Below are 20,553 nucleotides of genomic sequence, written 5' to 3'. Positions count from 1 at the left end.
GTTTCTTCATTTCTAAAAAGTGCCAAAAAATTCACCATGTGTAGTATACTTTGCAAAAAGAATATTTTTTTATGTTAGTTTTTTTCCTTTATACACAAAAAAAAATACAAATCCAGTGATTAATAAGTGTCACCAAAAGAAAGCTCTACCTGTCACAAAAAATAATTTGGGCACGGTGTATGGAGGAATAATTGTCAAAGTATCACAGCACTGAAAATTGAAAAATGGCCTAGTAATAAAGGATTATTACAATCTGGTACTCTAGAGGTTAGTAAGGTTTAAAGTGATGCTAAATTTATTTAACTACCATGCGTGAGGGATTCCTTAAACCTACCTGTGGAATAGTGTATCTGTAGGATGTACTACATTAAAAGTGAAATAAAAACAAATTGTTGCTAAATGACATATCCTTCTGGCTATTTATTTATTGTTTTGTAAAAAATGGAACAGGAACCCCCTAAGCTGATTTGGGCATTGCCCTAGAGGACTTGTATCAATGCAAAAAAATAAATGTAAAAAAAAATACTATTCAGGTGAGAGCAGCTCTTTTCAATAAGGCTTAAAAGACAACATTAAAAATACATAATTAATTTGACCTCTTCAGCTCAAATTCACACATTGCGTGTACAAGTGAATATAAACAATTATGCCACAAATATTATAAATCACTGAGCATGCCAGAATGAGAGCAATAATTTTACATCCACTATTTTTAGTTAATACTAAACTGATGAGCTGTAAAGGCATTTAGGTGTCACCTAACAAAGATTTTGAGTACCATAATTGTTTGCCCTTTTATAGGCATATGTAACATTATTTTATACAAAAAAGTGGCTTACATTGTGCACTAAAATTCACTTGAGTGTATTTTATCCTGAACATGTAGGTTTGATAAACAGTTGTACAAATATCATGCAACAAAAAAATAAAATTACAACTACCATATTTTTATTCCACAAGGCCTCTGTGTTAAGAAAAATATATATTGTTCTGCAGATTTTATGTAATTTTATAGTTAAAAATACTCATGTTAGCATATATACCAAAAATGTAAAAAAAAAAAGGAAAAAAATGATTGAATGACATGCATGGGGAATGCCTAAAACCTGCCTGGGAAGAGGCATACGTGTAGGATATACACAAGCAAAAGTGACATTTACAAAGAAAAAAAATCCATTGAAATTGCTGGTCACTAAATTACATTTTCCAACTGCAGGAAGTTGTCATTTAGTAATGGTAATGATACAAGGGGTGGGTGAACACCCTATTCAGTTTACCCATCCGCTGACCAGTGATTGAACAAATCCTGCGTGACTGCGAAGGTTAACCTCACCTCAGCATGATGACTACAAAGGGAATGCTTTATCAGCTACATGTTGAGCACAAGTTCTACACTGCCAGAGACAAGCAGTCAACATTAGCCATTGGCCACCTCAAAATGCAGATATTTTCAAGATTATAAATGATCTTAATCTGTTGACAAGTAATCTCATGTTAAAATTCATGTACCATAAAGATGAAAACAAAACAGGAGACAATATTTTTTCAGTGGATAGGACACAGCATTCTCAAAGAGATTTTATAGCACTGAGAGAACTTGTTTACCCCTTACATCGGATACCCCTAGCGGGCATAGGGCGGACCAAGAGGTGGAATATGCTGCAAGTTTACACAGAATTCCACTTCTGTCCTCTCAGGATCCTAGGGGTGGGGCACGCATGTGAGTTTTTTCCTTCAAAATGTCATTTTGCTGTCAGACTGTTCTAAACACAGGAAACATGCGCCCCTTTACAGGCATACTATAGACACCCCCCAGGTACGAAATTTAAAGGGATATTACACTTTTATTGTTTGACTTTAAGCATTATTAAAATCACTGCTCCTGAAAAAACGTCCGTTTTTAAAACTTTTTTTTGCATTGATCCATGTCCCCTGGGGCAGGACCCAGGTCTCCAAACACTTTTTATGACAATAACTTGCATATTAGCCTTTAAAATGAGCACTTTTGATTATACATGTTCGTGTCCCATAGACTTTAACGGTGTTCGCGTGTTCGAACGAACTTTTTTCCTGTTCGCATGTTCTGGTGCGAACCGAACAGGGGGGTGTTTGGCTCATCCCTACATACAACCTCCTGCAAAATAACATGCCTGGGGGATGCCCTTAACCTGCTTGTGAAGTTGTGCATCTGTATGTTGTGTACAGCCTACTACAGTAAAACTGACATTTAAATTGCCAGTAAATTACAGCTCTAGGCTATTGCTCTCTGTAAACATGTTAGAGTATTACCTTCATGTGAATACATATGGGGATCATAGTTCCCCTGTTCATTTACATCAAACAGCAAAAAGAAAAAATACACTTAGATAGTTTTCAACAAATTCTTTTGTTGTGAAGGAAAGCTGCTCTGATCCCCTGTACTCTTTGAGAGTGAGGATTCCATTGAGGTGTCACCTATATATTACAACTAGAACCTATAGGTAAGTATTTGCTTTATGGAACATCAATTAATATATAAACGAGGGCTTTTGACTTGGTAGATATTTGTGGTTGCATTCTTTCAGAACTTGGGTTTAACATTGAACAAACTCAAGGGAGCAGGTGATGTGGATACATGGCTCATTATAAGGTAACATTAATTCACAATCTAGGGGCAATATACCTAATATTGAAATATATAATCTGAAGATGAGAATGGGATGTGCAGTATATAAGGATATAAGGGATATTTTAGTGCCATTAAATTAAGCTTTAATGTCTCCCATCTGTAGATTTTCTACTGTGTGGTTATGCCCTGTATAAGCTACTGTATGTGGAGTCATGGGATATATGTTGAATATTGGACTGAGTATGAGGCTATAGGATAGCTTTTGTTGAATGCTTTGGTAATTAGGCATTCAGGCTTTATTGGGTATAAGTTTGTGATTCTTTTTGGCATCTCTGTGATCCAAATTGAGCTTAGTTAATTGAATACCCTCATTTGGAATCATGTTAGAAAACATATAAATATGTTTATTGGAAGGATAAAAGTATAGACTATTGTCTGATCTGAGATGTGAGCTGTCTCTATATGGTATTCCATGAGAGCTGCCCCTCTTGGGAACATGGATTGGCAAACACATGAGTGGTACATATGCACAACCTATACTGTATGTATTGTCTTTATTAATGTTATGAATGTTGATTATAACTATTATTTATAAACATTAGGTATGTATCCATGTCAATATATGGTTTTGCAATCAAGTATTATAAGAATTGTGTAACATATTTGGTTACAATTTTGTGACATACCATCTACATATGAAAGGAACCTACGTTTTTTAATACAGTAATATTGTATGTAATGAAGATGTGTGTCAGCCATAATATAATTATCATTTTTTAAGACAATTTGATTTTTATTTATTGATCTGTGTCTATAGCTATAGCACTATACCTTGAAAAAAAAAAAACTCTTCAGCCTTGCATTCCCTGCCAGGGACATGCTAAGCACTATACTAAACACACTGAGGAGTGTTTTTTTTTTTTCATTGTTGTTAATTTGCCTTTTTTATTTAATCTGGGTTGTTTTTGATAATTTAGTGAAGAAGTGAAGTGAATTCTCTCTCTATGTGATTATTTATACAAATATAATACACCAGAGTTTCATAGGCAAGTTGTCACTATGGGGTTGATTTACTAAAACTGGAGAGTGTAAAATCTGGTGCAGGTGTGCATGGTAGCCAATCAGCTTCTAACTTCAGCTTGTTCAAGCCTTTCATGACTATTGCCACGTACAGACGAGCGGACTTTCCGGCATACTTGGTCCGGCGTACCGGAATCCGTCGGACAATTCGATCATGTGTGGGCTTCAGCTGACTTTTTTTCCCCAAAAGTTTGACAGACTTAGATTTGAAACATGTTTCAAATCTGTCCTACGGACTCTGCTTTCTAGCGTACAAACCGGTCGTCTGTGTGCTAGTCCGACGGACCAAAACTCACGCATGCTCTGAAGTAAGTACAAGACGGAAGCGCTTGGTCTGGTAAAACTAGCCTTCGTATTGGAGCTAGCACATTCCTCTTCTGTGATCTTTTAATACAGCGCTTTTTTTTTCTTTATAATGCGAGAGGAATGAAGTTGTTTTGCTGCTTTATATTCACACAGAGTTCTCACAAACTACTTTCTTCATGATTTATCCTCATGCCATGACTAATATGATATTTTTAAAAAGCCAGATCTCCATAAATAAAGTATTAAATTAGATTTTGGACTCTGTGCTAAATTATACAAAATGTTTTTTTTTTTTTTTTTGTTTTTTTTAGTTTTGGAGTTTCAAGTTACCACAATAACCTTAATATTTTGTGTTGTTTTAATGAACCTTAATGAGGTTGGTGTCCCTTGTTAATTAGACATAGGGGGGTTTATTTTCCAAAGGCAAATTCATTTTTCACTACAAGTGCAAATTGTACTTGGAATTGCACAGAAAGAGCATTTGGAAGTGCATTCGCTGTGGATCCGGGGGGCACATGCAAGGAACCACAAAAAAAACCTTTCTCTTGCACATGATTGTATGATAAAATCAGCAGAGCTTCCCCTCATTTCAGATCTTCCCCTCAGATTTACAGCGACTGCACTTCCAACAAGTGCACTTGCAGTGCAATTTCTAAAGTGCTCTTTTCACTAGTACTTTGCACTTGATTTTCAAAATGATTTAGCCTTTTGGAAAAAACCCACATAGTCTTTTTGACCTGTACCTACCTACTCCCAAACCAAATGTTGTTTTTGAATCAAAACACATAGTCAGTAATGTAAGGTAAAGAAAATATCCATTTTTTTTTGGAAAAAAAAAAATGAGGAAGGCAACATTGGAGACACTTTTGGAATCTGTGAAGGCTTTCGTCTCCCAGGACACACATCAAGTTTTAGGACAAGAAAATTGGTATCTTGCAACTAGGGAGCACTGGGAGCACAGTCAGACCAGACAGAAGCCAGGCAATCACTTTCGACTCTTCCGTGGAGCCTTCCCTGCACGCTGCCTGCAGCCTTCCCTCCATGCTTCTCTGCAGCCTTCCTTGGAGGCTGTGCCTCTGGTGGTGTACTTGGAGCAGGAGGAGGAGGAGTGGCTTCATCTGCTAGATATGTTTTAGCAGTAAGCTTCCCTCTCAAGCCCTTCTGATACACCTGAAAAATCAGACCCTCACAGAGGAGGCGTTGCCCCTTTTTGGAGTTCCAGCAATCTGGTGGCCATATATGTCCCATACGCCTCTTCTGCATTGGGTGGTGTCCTGAGGATTTGGCTGGCTTCACGAATGAGGGCTAGTGATTCCTCTTCAGTTTGGGTAATTTTTCTGGGCCTTTTGGTGGTAATGCAGAGGGGAGGCATCTGACAAGACACAAGATAAAAACTGTAATGTCAGTCAGATTATTAGGATTATTTTTGGCAGAATCTAGGGGACACATATACACATACACACACACACACAAAACACATTCACCAAACACACACACACCCACGTTTAATCTTACCTTCGTTTCTGACGCTTGCTACTTCCGCACGGACATACGTAGGCCATCGTAATAGCTTTATATGCACTGCGCATGTGTCAGGCTCTGCCTGCGTCGCCCGCCCCTGAAGTCCTTTAGTACGATTTGTCCCCGCCCCTTCACTCTTCGTTGCGCAGTGGGAGTATATAGAGAAAGATGGCGGAGAGATTATCTGCAACTAGCGCAGAGGAAAGCCCGGAGCCACAACCATCCACATCCAGGAGGAGATATAAGGCCACCAACATGGCCTTTGAAGAGATGGTGGAGATGGTGTCCATATTGAGAAGGGAGGACTACTATGGGAAAAAAGGACCGTACACACGACCCAATATGCGGAAGGACAAAATAATGGCCTCAGTTTTCACCGCTCTAGAAGAAAAATTTGGCACTAAACGGGCTAAAGAACAATTGAGGAAGCGGTGGTCTGACCTCAAAAGTAGGGAGCCTGAACAATATTGGCGAATAAAGAAGCTGCTTAAAAAAAGTAAGTACTTGTTGTGTCTTCCTATTGAGATACTTAACTTGCATGCTGATCCATATGTTTTTTGTTTATACAGCATCATTTGTAAAGACCGTTCTTTGTAAAATACATATGATACTAAGAAAATGACATTTTTTTTTTTGCCAAAAACAATGGTACAGGGTTGGACATACATTCAGGTCTTGAGAATTTGTCGTATTCCAAAAATGGGGTGATGTTGTGTAGATGTTTTTGAAAATATAATGCTTCTTCAAAAATGATTCAGTGTAATGTAAGGACAGGACACAGCAGCTGTTTCCACATCTGGACTCACGAGCACTAGTGTACTATGTGACCCTAAAGAAATTTTTTAGGGGTAATACACATAGGAGATCATTGAGGTGTCTGCATCTGTGAAACTTGCATGGAAATGTGTATTGTTTATAATTTTTGTTCAGAGGGAATTTTCATCCTGTCTTCTACATTTTTGTGGCAAAAAAATGACAATTGTCCCCAACTCCTAACCAACGTTTCATATTATTTTTTTAAAAAAGAAATATCACTGTGTTTTAACGATACCTTTTGTTTAATTATCATAGGGGAGAAAAGACTCAGACAACAGTCCAAGGATCCCAGGACCCCCCCAAGTCACCAGCCTGAAGCTGAATATACCCCAAGCCCCAGCCCAAGACCACGCCCACCCGACGAGCTGGAGGAAGGAGAGGTGGAGGAAGTGTGCGAGATTTCAACCCCAGCAAGTGAGTGACTGACACCCCAGCTTAAGGTAATCTATTTAGGCGTGCATATTTTAACCAATTATTTTATCCACACATTTTAGGTAATGTTCTGGTTGTGGAAGGCCAAGCGGCAGAGCCATTTAGCACAGAGTGCACAAAGACTCATTGGCCAGATAATGGTGTGGAATGGCCAAATTGACAGCATGAGAAATCAGCTGGACACCATGCAACAGGAAATGAAGAACATGATTGATGTTTTGGGCAGAATCTAATAACTTTTTGCCTAAAAACATCAATCATGTTCTTCATTTCATTGTCAAGTTTGTTTTTTCTTAAATTTTGTAACTTTAAAAAAATAATCCAAACAATTTGCAGATGCACACGGTGTGTCATCATGTGCTATCTTCCATCAGGGGATAGCAATGTACTTGTTTTGTGTTTGCAACCCCTTCATCATCAAAATGTTAGTTTGTGAGAGGAACAAAGGGATTGCACACACAAAACACGTAATTGCTATCCCCTGATGGAAGATAGCACATGATGACACACCGTGTGCATCTGCAAATTGTTTGGATGATGATGGGATGGGATGATGGGAGATAGCACATGTTGACTTGAACCTTTTTTAATCCCCAATTTTGAGCATCTGCAAATTTTTGGCTTTACAAGGGTGACATCACCAGCACCGTTATTAACATGTTGAACTTTGTAAGTTCCTTTTTTTTGTATGTTTTTAAAAACCCTGTTGTTAATTTAAATGTTGTAAACAAGGTCTATTTTTGTTTAAATATGCCTAAAATACCAAAAAAAAGATTGTTTTATAAAAAAATGTAAAAAAAATTAAAAAATAAAAAATAAACATGTTTCCAAAAAATGTACCTTTCAATGTGCGCACAGTAAAATGTTTTTACTACTACAATGTGTGTGGCTGATTATTTATCAATAAGATTTTTTGTTAATTTTTGTGTGGTTACAGTGACAAAGGGCCTTATTAACTAAAGGGAAATGCACTTGCCACTACAAGTGCACTAGGAGACAGACAAAACTAAATGCAAACAAGAATAAAAACAAGATATTTTTGCAAAAATTTCTTTTCTTTATTTTTGGAATAAATTATAGCTCTTGTGGCATTGCAATGGCCCCCCGACCATTAAAATAATTAACATATCGGTCACGCACTTGACGTGCGGTTTGGGGGGCCAAGCCAATACGGCCACTTTCCAGGCCTGTGAGTGGTTGTTCAACTACAAGTCCGGCCTCAGGCCCAACAGAGGTCATATATGTAGCAGAATGTCTTCTCAAATAATTTTGGAGAATGCAGCAAGCCATTATCACATAATTTATTTTATATTCCGCCAGATTTATGGCCGAGAGGAACAAACGGAACCGGCTGTCCAGAATCCCAAAGGCATTCTCCACAACTCTTCTTGCTCTGGCCAGCCAATAATTAAATACCCTCCTCTCAGGGGTGAGTGTCCTTTGGGGGAACGGCCTCATCAAGAGCTCGCCGAGAGCAAACGCTTCATCAGCAATAAAAACTGAGGGGAGTCCATCCACATTCTGGTCATCAGGTGGCAATCCCAGGCCACCAATCTGGAGACACTGGCACAGCTCGGTCTGTGCAAAGACTCCTCCGTCAGACATCCGGCCGTTCTTTCCCACGTCCACGAACATAAATTCCAAATGTGCCGAGACCACTGCCATCAAAACTACACTATGGAACCCCTTATAATTGTAGAAATAAGACCCCGAATGGGGTGGTGGCACAATGTGGGCATGCTTCCCATCAATCGCCCCGACACAGTTGGGAAATTCCCAACGGTCAGCGAACTGGGAGGCCACGGTCTGCCATTCCTGTGTACTCGAAGGAAACTGTGGAGTGAAACAAGAAAAAATATAAGATCAGTACTTTTAAACATAACTTTGATATCAGATTACACAAAAACATTCTTGAACAACAGCAGTCGAACATTATTAATATGTGCTTTTTTTCTAAAAAAATCAAAAAACATAAGGCCCACTTATAAGATTACTCACCCACTCTGATGGCCCATTGATCAATTTGAATGTGGGAGAGGGGTTCTAATTAGGTTAAAAAACACACCTGACAGTTGCAAACATTTGAGGGGGTCGGGGAGGGGTTCTAATTAGGTTAAAAAACACACCCGACAGTTGCAAACATTTGAGGGGGTGGGGGAGGTGTTCTAATTTGGGTAAAAAACACACCTGACAGTTGCAAACATTTGAGGGGGTGGGGGAGGGGTTCTAATTTGGGTAAAAAACACACCTGACAGTTGCAAACATTTGAGGGGGTGGGGGAGGGGTTCTAATTTGGGTAAAAAACACACCTGACAGTTGCAAACATTTGAGGGGGTGATGGAGGGTCAAACAGTACAATGGAGCTGACAATATACATTGTTCAAGGGATTATAGGCTAGAGATATAAATGGACCCAGGATTGCATGGTGGGGAGGTTATTGAAGGTAAATATGCATGTAGGGCAAAAAATGATTAATGTAAAAAAACAGGCATGCATGAAAATAAAGGGGACATTCACAGCATATTCCAAGCATGGTAATTAGGTAACTAGGACATTGAGACAATACATCAGCAAACATTAAATACATATCATGTAATGTTAAAGGATAAAACTTACCTTCATATATTCCTTCTGCAAGACCTGAATAATGGCAGAACAGGTCTCTGGGATTATGATCCCCAGAGCCTGGAGGGAGACGCCTGTCAAGAACTTCAAGTCCTGAAGACTTCTCCCAGTCGTCAAGTAACGTAAAGTGGCAACTAGCCTCTGCTCCGCAGTGATGGCTTGCCTCATGCAGGTATCCTGCCTGCTGATATAGGGGGTCAGCATAGTCAGCAGACGTTCAAAAATGGGGTCCGTCATCCTGAGATAATTCCTGAAATCCTCAGGATTATTCTCACGGATCTCACGGAGCAAAGGCACGTGACAGAACTGGTCACGCTGGTGCAACCAATTCTTGGTCCATGAACTCCTCCTCGCCCTGTTCATGGACTGGACTCGGGTCAAAGTATTAACCCCAACACCAAGTCCCCACGCAGCACAAACTCAAGAACGAGTACGTCCACGTAACATGGCTTCAAAACGGTCGGCTGGTCAAACAAACAAACTTATAACAAACGCACTGAAGAACAGCAAGGCCTATGAAGAGCGACTTGAAAATCAGGAATGAGCGGACCAGAACGGCCTGCTAAGCAGGTTACGAACTGACCAACACGCACAGAAAAGCAGATACAAACCTCACAAGCACAAACTGAACCGCAGAAAACAATCAAAATAAGCTGAAGTGTGAAAAGTGCGAATCATCTCTAACCAAACTTCTACTAACACGAGATAAACACGAGATTAGCAGAAGGAGCCCAAAGGGTGCCTTAGTGGGGCTTGAACTTCCTTTTTCTAGTCCCGTAGTACGTGCTGTACATCACCGCGTTCAAAACCATCGGACTTTTGGAGTGATCGTGTGTGTCCAAGTCCGTCTGTTTTTAAGTCCGACGCACCTAGCGGACAAAGTCCATCGGAAAGACCGCCGGACCAAGTATGCCGGAAAGTCCGCTCGTGTGTACGCGGCATAAGCCTATTTTTGACATTTGGTGTTTACAAGTTAAAATCCATATTTTTTGTTAGAAAATTACTTAGAGCCCCCAAACATTATATATATATTTTTAGCAGAGAATCTAGAGAATAAAATGGTGATTGTTGTAATATTTTTTAATAAACGCAACTTTTTATGAAAAGGGACACTTTCATGAATTTAAAAAAAAAACAAACAGTAAAGTTAGCCCAGTTTTTTTGTATAATGTGAAAGATGATGTTACGCCGAGTAAATAGATACCAAACATGTCACGCTTTATAATTACACGCACTCGTGGAATGGCGACAAACTACGGTACCCAAAAATCTCAATAGGCGATGTTTAAATTTTTTTTACAGTTACCAGGTTAGAGTTAGAGAGGATGTCTAGTGCTAGAATTATTGTTCTCACTCTGACGATCACGGCGATACCTCACATGTGTGATTTGAACACTGTTTACATATGCGGGCGCGATTTCCATATGCGTTTTCTTCGCGGAGACAGGGGCACTTTAAACTTTTTTTTTCTTATTTATTTTATTAATTTTTATATTTATAAATTGTGTTTTAAAAAAAAAAAATTGATCACTTTTATTGCTGTCACAAGGAATGTAAACATCCCTTGTGACAGTAATAGGTGGTGACAGGTACTCTTTATGGAGGGATCGGGGGTCTGAAAGCACTTCACAGTATTCAGATCGCTATTTTCGGGGATTCTGAATACTGTATATTTTTTTAAAACCGGTGCCATTGGCAGCCGAGGTAAACGGGAATTGATGTCATGACGTCACTTTCACGTTTACAATTAGGAGGCTGGAACAAAGCCACTTACAGCTTCGTTCCAGACTGTCAGTAGCCACCGGAGGTGGCGGATTGGTGATCGGTAAGAGTGGCGGGAGGCAGCGGGAGGGGGGGACGTCCCCTCCCGCTCCTCCAGTATAACAGCCAAGCGGCTTTTAGCCACATTGGTTATTATACTTGGAAAGCCGATCGCCTGCTCTACAAAACGGTACCGGGATGATGCCTTCAGCTGCGGGCATCATCCCAGTATAACCCCCGAAAGCCAAGTATGCTCAGGGGGAAGGGGTTAAGCTTTGACAAAAAACCTGGAAACTGATTGTTTTTTATACAGAGCTGCACCAGATTTTTGCACTTTACAGTTTTAGTAAATCAACCGTAAATCAACCGCTATGAGGCTACATAGCAATAATAGATGGTATTGTTATACTTCATATAGTTGATCCTGAGCGCATTGCGTGAAGACCTAGCGTGCATCTGAAGCAATTACATCAGGGCAGGACTTAGGGTGGTGGGGGCCCCTGGGCTTGAGTCACTTTCGGGCCCTACCCTTCTATACATATGCACAGCTCTATAAAACAGAAATAGAAAAGGACAAGGTGAGCCAGACTCAGTGCAGTATTAAAGAACTTCTGTTTAATTGGACAAGACAAAACAGCCAAATGGCTACTCGCAAAAGTAGATAATATAAACACGTATAAGTGGGGGATACTGTACTGGTATTCGTCCTGGGTCCACGATTAATAAAAGCAATAAAAATAGATACAATGATAATTACCCTATTTATTGGCATATAACACGCGCCAGCGTATAGGAGGGAATTTTAAGGAAAAAAATTTTAGGAGGGAAGTTTAAGGAAAAAACTTACATTTAAATGCCCATCAATGCAGCCTTATCAGTGTCCAACTGCAGCCTTGTCAGTGTCATTGCAGCCTTGTCAGTGTAGCCTTGCTCCAGTGTCATTGCTGCCTTGTCATTGCAGCCTTTCGGTTTAAAAATGGCACCGCCGAGATACAGAGCCGGATGTCCTGTCTATCTCGGCGGCTTTTGGACGCTCTCGCCGGCTTTCGGCAGCTCTCGGCAGCTTTCTGCAGCTTTTGGCCACTCTCGGCAGCTTTCGGCGGCTTTCGGCTGCTCTTGGCGGCTTTCAGAGGCTTTCGCCCACTCTTGGTGGCTCTCGGCGGCTTTCAACATGGGCGGGGCCAGCGGGGACCCCTATTGGCCGGGGCTCATGGGCTTGAGCCCAGTCAAGCCCAATAGAAAGTCCGGTCCTGATTGCGCTGTTGCATGATGACTTCATTCTGGCATTCCTGCCTAGTGGTCTTGGGCGGGACAGCATATTTTCCATTTCTTATTAATGTAGTCTGGTCTGCAATGTAAGCTTAGCCTCTGATGCAGCCAGTGTGAACAGTCAAGCATATGTTGACCACCACATGTTGCAGTTTCCTGACTAGTCCCGCTTTACATATAAAGAGCTTATGGATTGCTAAGTATTTGTTTGATATTACCTACTTTGCCATTGCTGATGGAGTTGCTTTTACGTACATGTGGATACCTTGCATCTCAAGACAGATGGGTTTTGTATTAATACTTGTTGAACATGCCCTTTTTTTGCCTGATACCTTGACTGTGATTGATGTGTGGGAAATTCCGTGTTGTTTATACCTTGCATGACATATATTAAAGTGTTACTAAACCTAAAAATGTTTTTTACCTTAATGCATTGTTTGCAAGGTAAAAAAAACGTTTTCAGTTTTTCTGTGCCGCTCTTCCCCTGTGTGAAGTGATCAGCGCTGTGCATGGCTGCATATATTCTCCCTTCTTTTCTTCTTTACACAGCATTCAAGCAGCAGCAGGAGCCATTGGCTCTTTCTGCTGTCAATCATAGTCAGTGAAGAGGAAGTGGAGGGCGGGCCTAAGTCTTGCTGTGTATGTCTATGGATCGCACCTCCATAGAAACAAAGGTCGGGAGCGTGCAGACTAAGCAATCCCCATAGACAGCGGCTAGCTATGGTAGTCCTAAAGAGAAGAGAAGGAGCCAAGATCACTGCCAGGGACTCCAGAAGAGGAGGATCGGGGCCACTCTGTGCAATACCACTGCACAGAAAAAGTAAGTATAACATGTTTGTTATTTTAATAAAAAAAAATTTGACTTTAGTAACACTTTAAGTGTGGATTTCTTTCTGGATTCAAAACCAGTCTTGGTTTGTTGCACTGTTCTGGTCAGTTCACCTGATGTAATGCATGCTTGAAAACACTTAGTTATACAAAGGACTTAATCCCCACTGTGGAAATATAATTTTGGACAAACATATCTGAAGTGGTTCCATCACACATTGTTCTTTTCATCCACAACACATGAAGTTGAATGTGTATGATACAAACATAAAAAAACACTACCATTGCGCTACCATTGTTTATAGCAATACATCCATTTACCAGGGTCTGGTCTACACACTCATCATACACAAGGCTATCCAGAGGATTGTCCCCAATATTCTGCAGCCCTACCTGGAAGTTGTCCTAGTTGAGTCTATTTGCGCTTCCCATCTGTTAAGCGCATTTTGATTGTTGGTGGAGGTTCTGCATGGTGTATTTCGTTTTCCATTTCTCACTGGGATTCTACAGAAAGATACCAGGGGACTTTTTTTTCATTTTCTACCACATCTTTGAACTTTGTCACTTATTCAGAGTACTGATGTGACACCAGTAGTACATATATGTGTATCTATCATTTATCATTGAGTGCAATATGATATTAATTTAGCATGCTGATTGTTCTTCACCGTTATCTGTATGTTTAATTTTTATATCACTACTATTGTCTTTATATTTATTATAGCGCAGTTTTGTTTTTTTTTATTGTCTATTGTGATATTTTCACGGTTGAACTGCTGCTTTGTTTGGGGGGTTTTCCTTCATGGTAGCGCGGTGATTATTTCTGTTTGTTTTGTCTATGATACAAACATAAGCATTGTGTAAGAGATATCCAAGGATATGTAACCTTCATTTAAGGATCTACGTGCACTCCTTTAGTGTGTATTAGCCATGGTTCTGTTTGCTACATATAAGCTTTAGTTTCACTAGTGGAAGATTTTTCAGCTTTCATATTTTGAGGATATGAAACCCTTGATACATTCTTTTGTGCTTTAGGAGTTCATGTTAGGGGCGATTTAGAATACCAGGTGTAGGTGGTGAATCCTATTGAAGCCTTGTTCTTGGCCGAGACATTTTAGCAGTTTGTTTCTATTGTTTGAATTTGATGTGAATAAAATTGTTTTATTTCTATATATGCCTATGCATTTTGGTGTGTTTCGCTGTGAACATTATTATTTTCAGTATAAAATAGGAGGTGGAGTTTTGAGAGTCATGACAAGTTTTTTGGCATTTTTGAAATCTATAATGAGCAGTCTGCCAGGAGCGTGTTGGACTTATTTTCCACACTGCCAAGACATAATAAACACATAGAGATTTGGCCAGGGACATGCGAAAAAAGAAGCACCCTCCTTTGTTCACCCAGTGCTCATGTCCAGCATGGCAAGCATTACACTAGGGCTATGCTGGTCGCTAAGGTCCCCTTTCCAAGGATACCCTGAGAAAAAGGGATCTTTTACCAGAAACATACTGCCCATAGGATATGCTAAGCATATAGAATCCATTGTCAAGGAAGTGCTGGGCAAATTGGGGTCACTGTCCAGGACAAGTATAAAAAACATGCTGACCAATGACAAATGGTATACTTTAAGATATTTGAGCAATTGTGATTACAAATCACACTTTGGTGATGGCCCCCTGAACAGATGCAGTCATACGTGGGAAGCTGTATGCTTAATCAGACAACAGGCCATGACTGAGCAAAAGGAGAATAATACCAGGCAAAAACTATTTCAGAAAAAATTACAAAGAAATATAATATTACAAAGATAGATTAGTGATCAAAATCCTCTTCTGCATTTGTGTACCTCTAGCTCTAGCTCTAGTTAATCCTTGAACTTGAATATTAATAAACAACAAAACATTAAAAATGACTGAAGGCTTGGAAACAGTATTTTCTGCAGCTGCCACTTATGTGCAACCAGAACCATACTTGATTATCGTCTAAAAATGTGATATACAGTATAAAGAGTTTGTTTGGAGCATGGGTGTCGCAAGAGCTGAGCAACCAGAGCAAGTGCCCCACATATCTTGCCTGGTGCCCTGTGTCATCTCTGTCATCCAGTTCTCTGTTTGCTAGCTGTAGCTGCCAGACATATTGATATAGGGCAGTCACATTTATTGTCTATAAAACATCAGCAAGGCAGCCCCAAAAGGACACAACCCATCATACCATCATACCACTCATCCTAAGCACCACCTGCCCCATGCTTTATAACCTGCAGTAGTAGTAGGAGCTAGAGAAGCAGCCAGTTATGCCAGAATTGCAGAGGGGCAACCAGTTATGCCACCAGATGGGTAGGTGATAGTGTGTGTGTGTTTGTGTGTGTACACCTGCAGCCTACAAGTTGTATCTTACATACACCTGAATGCTGCACTATGTATGGCACATACATCTGATCCCTGCACTATGAACTCTTTATACATCTGTGTTCTGTACCTGGTGCTTTACATACATCTGACCCCTGAATTATGTATATTAGGTACACCTGGCCACTGCATTCTGTTACATACACCTGGCCTCTGCACTATTCAAGTTACGTACACCTAACCCCTGCACTCTCTGAGTTAAATAACCTAGCCCCTACACTCCTTATTTTACATAAGCCTGAACTTTATACATTACATACTGTACATCTGTCCAGCACACTCTTTACTTTACATATTCCAGACCCCTGTACTATGTACGTTTAGGGTTATTGTCTTTATAGGGAAAAAATACCAGACTTGTGGTCTTTTTCATATTACTAACATTGGCAACAACTTTAACTTTAACCAACCAGGCTGGTAAAATGCTGGCAACACTACTGTATGTACAATACATACACTTCACTGCTGCACTCAGTAAATTACATAAAGCTGACCTCTGCACTCAGTACATTACTTACTCTTGATTCATCCACTTTGTACATTCCATACTTCAAAGCATTGCACTCTGTATGCTGCACTATATATTTCTGAATCCTGACCTCTGTACCCTGTATACTGGGTTGTACATTAGTTTTACTCTTGGCCACTGCGCTCTGTGTGCTGGGCTGTACACTATACTTCTTGGGCTGTACATTATATTCTTGACCAAAATGTTCATTCTCTCAACCATTTCTGGTCGATAAGTTATCCCTAACTATTTTAATTAAAGTCTTACTAAACCCAGAACCTGTATTCACTATATCTGGTCTCCCACAGTACGCAGAACATGGAAATGAAATTATTTTAGTAAATATAAACTGCTAAATACCTTTTCTCATCAGCAGTATATAGCAGTCTTGTGACTTGTGTCAGTCTCTGCTTAAAGCTTTTATGGGGAGTTTTCATTCTCCCATGATCCTCTGTCTGGACAGTGCAGATTAGCCCAGTGCTGATTACATGTATTCTCTCAAGAAAAAAAAACAAACTCTCTAGCAATACACACCAAACTGAGCATGTGCAGGCTGACTCCTATTACTGTATTCTATCCGGAGATGGGTTGGAGTCAGTTAAAAAAGAGGAGGATCAGAGAAGCCAGGATCAAACACCCTTTTCAGATAATGCAGAGGATTAGCCCTTTAGGTTCCACAGTGAGTATAACAAGCATGTTTTACTGCATATACAGATTGATTTTATTGTTGTGGTTTTAGTAACACTTTACGTTCTTCTTGAAGTTAGTCTCAGACACAGTGTTAGCACTTTACCAATGTTCTGTATGCAGAAAATCATATGTAATTAAACGGTCTCATTTATTTAAATGCATAAGCACAGGTTTATGAGTATGTGTGAGGCTGTTGCTTGTGGCTCAGTGATTAAAGTGTATGTAACGGGAAAAGTTTTTTTGATTTGTTTTACTTAGTGTAGGAAAGGATTCAAATTCTGTCAGATTTATTGTTGGTACCTGTCTACCATAGATTTCTGTGACAAAAGTCACTAGGACAAATAAATAGGTGAATCTTCCTAGCGGGGATACTGCCAGCAATAGAGACCTTACCATACCTGAACCTAAAAAGTGTGATTTTACAATGCCCACTGTTTGCTGCAGAGCTTCAAGGTGCCCTTGGTCTTTAGCAATTCTGGGATTTCCCCTGGTTTGAAGGTTAATGAACAAGTTCAAAAGATGAAATAGCACATAGATACCACAAACTGCAGATTATAAATAAATCAGCAAAAGACTCTCTAATTAAAGTGTTAGCTATAGAGAGAACCCGTTTTTCTAAACAATTACATATCATTTTGCTTGTCAATTAGCACACAGGCTCTGTATCAGTCCTCATGGCCTTTCAGGTTGGTGTGAAATGGCAAGATAAACCTAAGCTATTTTGATTATTATGAGGAGCTATAGCACAATATGAGCACAACATAACCATGCAGTCAACCCATCCTTATTAACTTCAGAGCTTAAGGAATATTTGACATTTGCCATAACAGTAGAAAACATTACTTCTTCAGAACTTACTTGCATTCTTTGAGGTTATCAAATGAGATTCCTATGTTATCAGATAATTAACCACAGGTCTGGAAGATTTTACCCCCTTTATGACCAAGCGGCAATTTTTGCTTCTCGGCACTGCACTACTTTAACTGGCAATTGTGCAGTCATGTTGTACCCAAATTAAATTTATATCATTCTTTTCACACAAATATGTATATATATATATATATATATATATATATATATATATATATAACTATGGCCCTCCAGTTGTTCAGGAACCACAATTCTCATCATGCCTAGTCATGTCTGTAAATGTCAGAGTTTCACAATGCCTCATGGGACACGTGGTTCCGCAACAGCTGGAGGGCCATGGTTTTGAGATCCCTGGCCTAAAGGGTATAGTGTAATACAGTAATGACTAGATGGTAAAAGGTTGAACAAGGCAGGAAAGTAGTGCTTCCTCAAAGCACCTTGTTTCTGTATTAAGGAAAAGGGCCTCATCTCCATAAAACTGGCCAGTGGTTGTGGGTAGGGGGCTTATCGGAATCTAGAAATGTAAATCCATCAACAATCACAATGCTCACCACCCACTGTCAGGAGACTAGCCGGAGGAGAGTTGCCCACAGGCCTGGCACAGTGGACAAATTTCCAATATGACTTGCACCTGCACACGTATTGCAAACGCACTTTCGCCATGGCAAAGACTTGTGCATGCTGGCGCACGCAATGCTTGTCAGATCCTGGCGCCCTCTGGCCTTCCAAAGAGTGACTGCAGCACATGGACATTGCTGACTGGTCTTCAGCTTCCTGATTCCTGTTCCTGTGTGTGCTTATGCTTCTTATCTCCTGTTTACTACCCGGTCTGCCCTTGGATACCTCTTGTCACTCTCCCAGCTCTGACCTCAGATTGCCCACAGATCTGCTCTTGTCTCATGTCCTGTGTATGACTTTGGCTTGCCTGATCACGTCTCTGTTCTTCTGTCTGCTGACCGCTGACTTGCCTACCTTGGCATCCATCCCAGACTATGCTTCCTGCTTCACGCCATCTGCTGTGACCCACCCTGGTGCTTACCCGCAGTACCCAGCCTGCTGTACCTACTTGCAGTACTTACCTGTTGCTCCAGCCTGCATTACATACTTACTGAATCCAGCTTGCTGCAATCTCCACTTCAACCTGTTTCCTGATGTGTGCAGTCTGCACAATCATCAGATCCTCTGTGTCCTACTGCTCACCTCATCTGGTATCCACCTACAGAGAGACCTTTATACCTGCATCTCCCATATCTGGCACAGCCAGCAATCCCTGCTTCTCTGGGCTTCGTGTTCCCTGTTTCCACCTTCAGGGACACCAAGCACTCAGCCACAAGTAGAGCCTATTTCAGCTTCAGAACCAGGTACATGACACCCGCTGACTCACCAAAAAAACAGACGCCCCCCACTTGCTGACACCCCACCCAAAAAAACAAACAAAAATCAGATGACCTGATACTCGTGACTGATCCCAATGGTACCACTAGCCAGACACCTTCAGTCATCAGCTATATGAGGAAAGGGGTGTTAATATTATTATTATTCAGGATTTATATAGTTTGCGCAGCGCTTTACAACATGAGGGCAGACAGTACACTTACAATACAAATCAATACAGGAGGGATCACAGGGCCCTGCTCCTTAGAGCTTACAATCTAGAAGGGAGGGTCAAGTGGAAACAAAAGGTAATAAATGGGGGGTGAGTTGATGGAGAAAATGAAAAAACAGTTGTTGTTAGGTGTGGGTAGGGTAGACTTCTCTGAAGAGAAGGTTTTTCAGGGATCGTCTAAAAGCTAATAGAGAAGGAGATAAGCGGACAGTTTGGGGTAGGGCATTCCATAGGATTGGAGAGGCTTTGGAAAAATCTTGGACGCGAGCATGGGAGGAGTTGATGAGGGAGCTAGAGAGCAGAAGGTCTTGAGAGAAACAAAGAGAACGAGTAGGTTGGTATTTAGAGACTAGGCTAGTGATGTAGCTGGGGGCTAAATTGTGGATGGCTTTGTATGTAGTTGTTAGTATTTTGAATATAATTCTTTGGCAGAGCGGAAGCCAGTGGAGGGATTGACAGAGAAGGGTAGCAGAGACAGAGCGATTGGTAAGGTGGACGAGTCTGGCAGCAGCATTCATGATGGATTGAAGAGGTGATAAACTATGTAGAGGTAAGCCAATGAGAAGGGAGTTGCAGTAGTCAAGGCGAGAGATGACCAGTGAGTGAATTAAGAGCTTTGTTGCGTCATTGGTTAGAAAGGGGCATATTTTGGAGATGTTGCTGTGGCAGGATTTGGACAGTGATTGCATGTGGTGCTTAAAGGAGAGTTCAGAGTCGAGGACTACACCTAGAACCTTGACATGTGGGGATGGGCTTATAGTTGTGCCATCGATTTTGACAGAGAGATCAGGGGAAGGGGCATATGGGGAAGAAAAATTATAAGTTAGGTTTTGGATAGATTGAGTTTGAGGAAGTGGTGTGACATCCAGACTGATATATCTGATAGTACATTAGTGATACGTGAGGAGACAGAGGGAGTGAGCTGAGGGCTAGAGAAATAGATTTGGGTGTCATCAGCGTAGAGGTGGTATTGGAAGCCATGGGAGGCTATCAGCTGACCCAGGGAGGAGGTGTAAATTGAAAATTTGAGAGGTCCAAGAACAGAACCTTGGGGGACCCCAAATGAGAAAGGAAGAGGAGAAGAGGAAGTAGAGTTGTAAGAAATGCTAAAAGGTGCGGTTGGATAAGTAGGAAGAGAACCAGCAAAGAGTGCAGTCACAGTGACCAAAAGCTTTGAATTTTTTGAGGAGGAGGGGGTGGTCAACGGTATCAAAGGCAGCAGAGGG

This window comes from Aquarana catesbeiana, linkage group LG01, assembly GCF_042186555.1.
Source record: "Aquarana catesbeiana isolate 2022-GZ linkage group LG01, ASM4218655v1, whole genome shotgun sequence".
Taxonomy (NCBI): Eukaryota; Metazoa; Chordata; class Amphibia; order Anura; family Ranidae; genus Aquarana; species Aquarana catesbeiana.
This window is presented reverse-complemented; position numbering follows the sequence as displayed.